This window comes from Cibotium barometz, chromosome 9 (genome assembly GCF_041138505.1).
Source record: "Cibotium barometz isolate CiBa-2024 chromosome 9, ASM4113850v1, whole genome shotgun sequence".
Taxonomy (NCBI): domain Eukaryota; kingdom Viridiplantae; phylum Streptophyta; class Polypodiopsida; order Cyatheales; family Cibotiaceae; genus Cibotium; species Cibotium barometz.
The window spans coordinates 31,953,099-31,959,668 of record NC_141054.1 but is presented as its reverse complement, the minus strand read 5'-3'; positions in this window follow the sequence as shown (position 1 = coordinate 31,959,668).

The window sequence follows — 6,570 nt, the reverse complement described above, 5'->3', positions numbered from 1 at the left end:
CACATCTACATACATACATCCATTTTCACATCCTCATTCATACATCCACATCCACATACATACATACATCCGTATCTACATCCATACATCCATACTACATCCATTCTCGCCCTAACACATCCCATATACATCTTATCCCATCAGATACACTCTCTACCTCGTCCCATACACATCTTAACACATCTTAACTCATCTTAACACATTCTATCACATCTCATACACCTCTTATCATATCCTATCACATCTCATACACCTCTTATCATATCCTATCACATCTCATACACATCTTTTCACATCTCATACACCTCTTATCACATCCTATCACTTCCCATACGCATCTTATCACATCTTATCACATCTCATACACGTCTTATCGCATCTTATCACATATTATCACATCTCATTTAAAAATCAATCTTTTATGCATCTTCCTATGCATAAATTTATTTTAAATAAAAATGACACTTTTGAATTAAAATTCCATCTCTTATACATCTTCCTATGCATAAACTCAATTTAGATGAGAATTGACACTTTTGAATTAAAAATCCATCTTTTATGCATCTTCCTATGCATAAATTCAATTTGGATGAGAATAACACTTTTGAATTGAAAATTCCATTCTTTTATGCATCTTCCTATGCATAAATTCAATTTAGATGAGAATGACACTTTGAATTTGAAAATCAATCTTTTATGCATCTTCTTATGCATAAATTCAATTTGGTAGGAATTACACTTTTAGAATAAAAGAATTTCTCTCATGCATCTAAGTTATGCATAAAAATCCATTTATGATGAAAATCACACTTTTAGTATAAAAAGAATATCTTTTATGCATACCTCTATACATGAAATCCAATATGATAAAAGTAACACTTTTACAATAAAATAATCAACTTTTATGCATACCTCTATGCATGAAATCCAAATATGATAAAAGCCACACTTTTATAATAAAATAATCAACTTTTATGCATACCTCTATGCATGAAATCCAAATATGATAAAAGCCACACTTTTATAATAAAATAATCAACTTTTATGCATACCTCTATGCATGAAATCCAAATATCATAAAAGCCACACTTTTATAATAAAATAATCAACTTTTATGCATACCTCTATGCATGAAATCCAATTATGATAAAAGTCACACTTTTATAATAAAATAATCAAATTTTATGCATACCTCTATGCATGAAATCCAAATATGATAAAAGTCACACTTTTATAATAAAATAATCAATTTTTATGCATACCTCTATGCATGAAATCCAAATATGATAAAAGTCACACTTTTATAATAAAATAATCAATTTTTATGCATACCTCTATGCATGAAATCCAAATAGGATAAAAGTAACACTTTTATAATAAAATAATCAATTTTTATGCATACCTCTATGCATGAAATACAAATATGATAAAAGAAACACTTTTATATTAAAATAATAATTCTTTTATGCATACCTCTATGCATGAAATCCAAATATGATAAAAGTAACACTTTTACAATAAAATAATCATCAATTATGCATAACATAAAAATTAATTTCTCCATGATTACAATAAAATTCTTTCAATTAATCTAGGATGATAATTCCTAGAATATGGTAGGAAGTTCTCTTTTCATGCTTTGAATAAAATTATTTTATGTGTAATTTTTATAAAAATTTTGCCATAGCTCCGCTACTATGACTGATAAATCTCAATTTATTTTGAAGGATAAAGCTTATCATTAAGAAAATGATTAGAATGATCCCTAATTGGATCATTAACCCAATAATGGGTTGAATCATCAAGATTCATGAAATACATAAACTAAAAGCATAGAAAAAAGCCATTAATTTGACCTCAAGCATAGATTAATCTTGGATTAAGGAAAAGCTTTATGAAAAGCTTCATTTGGATTGAGAATGGGTCATGAGTATGACCATTTCTTGAGTGAGAGAGAGAAATTACATAAAAACCATTAGAATTAAGCATAAATGGGAATTTATGTAATTCTTTACTATCATTAATCAATTAACTTCAATAGCATTCATCAAATTATGTAATTCTTCACTACCATTCATCAATTAACTTCAATAGCATTCAAAAATCATTCCAATTAAGCTTCTCAAGCTTGAGAGGGGTTGAGAAGAGAGAAGCATTGAGAAATTATAGAAAAGATCAAAATTCACCATTTACCTTACAAATTGCTTGATTCTTTGTTCACGGTAGAGGTCCCCAACCAATCAATTGGTTAAGTATGTTGATGGAGCCATCAATGGGGATTGAAGAAAGAGGGAAGCTCCAATTTCTTCAATTTGGAGAGAATTTTAGAGAATAGTAGAAATTAGCATTATTTCAGCATAACTCTAGTATAGTAAAATTCTTCTCTTTTTTTCAAAGGACTCATGTTCTATTTATAGGAGAGGGAAGCTCTAACCAAAGCTAACTGAATTCTAGAATTTTCCAGATTCAGTTTGGTTGAATTTGGACTAGATTTGGATCTAGTTTGGTTCCTTTTTTATTCGGTTTGGTTCCATTTTGATTTGGTTTGATTAAAGAGAGAGGAGAGATAAAAATATCACATTATTTTTGAGTTTAAAACTCATTCAAGCATGTGAAATATGCACCTCCTTTAATGGACTCCCCTTCCTTATATATGTGTCAAAATGGAATTATTATACCCAAAATATCTCATATTTTTAATATTGCTCATAGTTTTTTACTAATAAACCTTGTACATTTTCAACTCTTCATCTTATGTGAGCATTTACTCATTTTTGGATACCCAAAATATCTCATATTTTTGATATTACTCATAGTTTCTTACTAATAAACCTTGTACATAGTCAACTCTTCATCTTATGTGAGCATTTACTCATTTTTGGGTATCTTCTTTTACAATTTGGATTTATCTCCTCCCTACACATGGATTGATGCTATTGGCCCATAGGAACCTTAATTGGACCATAATCCAAAAATTTCTAAAAATCTAGACCCTTAGGCTAAGGTCCTTTATACCCATTTCCAATAAATTCCAATTGCACATTGAAAAGTTCTTTTTGAATTTCTGTTTCAGGGAAATTAATTTTAATAATATGAGAAATTTTTCTATCTAAAAATATTCAAAATTTGAATATTCTCTCTCTAGAATATTTTCTCTCTCTGTGTCAAAATAGGCAGAGACAAGATCTTTTATATTTCTGAAGAGGGGATTGATTACAGGGGAAGATGCTGGACATCTTGAGAGGCTGGGGAGGAATCTTACACTGTGATTGCTGACTTGGATTCTATGCAATCACATTTCCAGCTACATCAACCCGAACATCTTTTTCAGTAGCATATTAGCTACTTATTTCATCAAACACAACATCTCTGCTTACCCTCAACTCACATGTAGTGGGGTTATAGCATCTATATCTATTTGTCTCAAGGGGATATCCAATAAACACATATTTTCTACCTTTGGGTCCAGCTTCGTACGCAACTCATCTAGCACATGCACACAACCTATGCATCCAAAAACTTTCAAGTGAGACAAATCAAGTTTCTTGCAACCGAACTTCTCCTCTAGCGTCACATCATGTATGGCTGTAGTAGGAGTCTTATTCATGATATAAACTACTGTAAAAACAGCTTCAATCCAATAGCCATTCAGCATATTCTTCTCTGTCATCAATGCTCGTGCTATCTCTGTAATGTGCCTATTTTTTCACTCAGCAAAATAACTGCATTTTGTTATGGAGTGTATCTACATGTAAATTGTCTCCGAATGCCATTCCTATGCAAAAAATCAAAGAACTCATTGGAGAAATACTCTCCCCCTCCATCTTCCCTTAAGCACTTCACATGCTTTCATGTCTGCTTTTCAGCCATCACTCTTAAATTTTAAAAATGAGTGAAAACTTCTCCTTCATGAAACACACCCACACTTTCCTCGTGTGATCATCAATGAATGTTACATAATACCTACAGCCACCCATAGATGCAGATTTCGCAAGACCCCATACATCTGAATGCACCACATCTAGTACATTCTTGCTCACATTTCTATCATGTGAAAACACATGCTTTCTCTACTTTCCAAATTGACATGCTTCACACACTTTCTGCATACCATCAACTTTAAACGTAGGCAGCCGTGTCACAATTTCTTTAGTCTACATAGACTTCATTCTTTGCACATTTACATGCCTAATTCTCTTACGTCAAATGTCTGTATCTGCAACAACTCCTGAACCCTGTGCAAACATTGTAACTTTCACTTCATGCATATTTACATCTAGTGTAAACCTTCTGTCCACTCTATTGCCTTTTGCAACCAACCTACACTTGTCTTTAAAGTCTTCGACATAACAACCATCATGGTTAATGCGTACCTACTACAAACCTTGCTTGATCATCTGGACAATAGAAACCATATTCTTTGTAATATTTGGGACGTGAAGTACATTTGCAAGATATTTCACCTAACCATTCTGCATAGACAATGGCACATTTTCAACGTGGGCAATTGGATGAGTAGTATCATCCCCTTTTCAACAAAAACCTGGCTTTTCATGATTTTTCATATCCTTGAACCACTCGCCACCACATGACTGGTCATGTGGTTCCAAGCACTTGAATCCACATACCATATATCATCATTGCATGCGGATACATCATTTTTTGACATAGTATTAAGCACGTCACATAGAAAACAACCTTTCATTGTTCTCATTACTTTAGCTAGAGGACACATAATTATTTTGCTGCACTTTTCCACTTCTCATGTCATTTTGTTTCTTATAGCAATCTTCTTGCACATGCCTAGATTTGCCACAATAAAAACAGCCTCGTGTATCATTTTGTTGCCTTTGCTAATTTCCATGACCTCTTTGGCTCCCCTGCCTCTGAACTGGCCTCTTCCACCTATGTGTTGTTGTTGTGATTCATGGGATTGTTGTTGCTCACCATAATTTTGATTACCTACTCAGCCCCACAGCCTCGTCCTCTACCTGCACTTGTGTAGAAGGCCTGTTGCTCTAAATTGCCTTTGTTTTATGAAGATTGGTGTTCACCCAAACTCTTTTCTTCAATGAGTAGCATTGACACCAAATCTGTAAAGTTGGAAATATTCTCCCAAGTCTAAATAGACGTCTTGAATGCCTTGTATTGTGCCTCGAGACCACGTAGATATACTTCCACCTTATCATCATCATCAATAGAAACAACAATAGATGCAAGGGATTCCACGATGACCTTGATCTTCAAGGGGCATAATCATTCGCAGACATGTTTTTCTTCTCCACAGTATGAAGCTCATTCTTCAACTGAATCTTTCGTGCCTTGGTGTTAGTTTCATATAGCTTCACCAAGGTGTCTCATGTCTCCTTTCGTGACTTGGCATCCTATATATGCCCAATCATGGTATCCTGTATACGAATAGAAAGCCAATACATGACTTTCCTTGCTCCTTGATTCGAATCCTTGTATTCTTTTACATATGCAACAGCCGGATTAATCTTAGGTATCTGTGGTGCCTCCTCATGTTCGCCTTCAATGTAGTCCCAATAGCCTTTTCCCATCAGAAAATTTGTTAATCTAAACCTCTAAGCATGAAAGTTGTTCTTGTCAAGATTCTCTGCAACAATTTAGTTAATTCCATCATTCGACATCTTGTCTGCAACACAAACTCACCAAAAACAGCACTCTTGTTTGTCCTGCACAAACTGTTGTATTCTCTAGAGCGATACTATACTGCACCCAAATTGTCACACAACGAGTGATCTCAATTTGCATACATACAACCAATAGCACTGTATGACCTCTTTGCAGTACACACAGTGTCTGCACAACCAATTACCCTTCCTGCAATTCCAAAAACAGAATTCTGTAGAGAATCGAAACTTACTTGTAGTGCATGTGAAGGCCTGTGAACTAAAAAATGGAGGTCCAGATGCTGCCCGAACATTTTTTGTCCAAAGGGTCCAAAGGAAAATATAGTTACCTTGTAGCTCCGCTCCTGTGAAGAGAGCTCTTCAATCGGAGTTTGTTTGTTGCCGGTGCCTTCCGAAGAGCTTCCGACAAGGGTGTAGTAGCCAACATAAAGGGAGAAGAGTAGGTGAAGCTCTTACCCTCGTACCTCTTCATGTGCTTCTCTTGCTTGCTGCTCGACTTCTTAGCATGAACCAGGCTCTGATACCATGAAAAGAAGAGAGCTTGACCTCTTGCAAGTACACACACACACTCACACAAACCCTAGAAGAGAACACACAAGATAAGAGGCTAAAAATTGTTCTTCTCCTTCTTCACAACAAAAGGGTTCTACCAAAAGATAAGGAAAATACAACATAAGTACTAAAGTACTATGTACATGTGGTCCATAATGTGAGCACACTAAGTGAGTGAGCTGGCAAGATAAGTATGCCATAACTCAATGGTAGACTAGTAGTTGGTGTAGTCCAGCTGTAGAATCACTGGCTAAGATCTATCATGTCAGCATCCTACCAAACACGCCAGTGATGTAAGTGGTGGAAATGGTCACCTAGGCATATCATAAGTTTCAGCTCTCATGTTGAGCTTGATATCTCAACA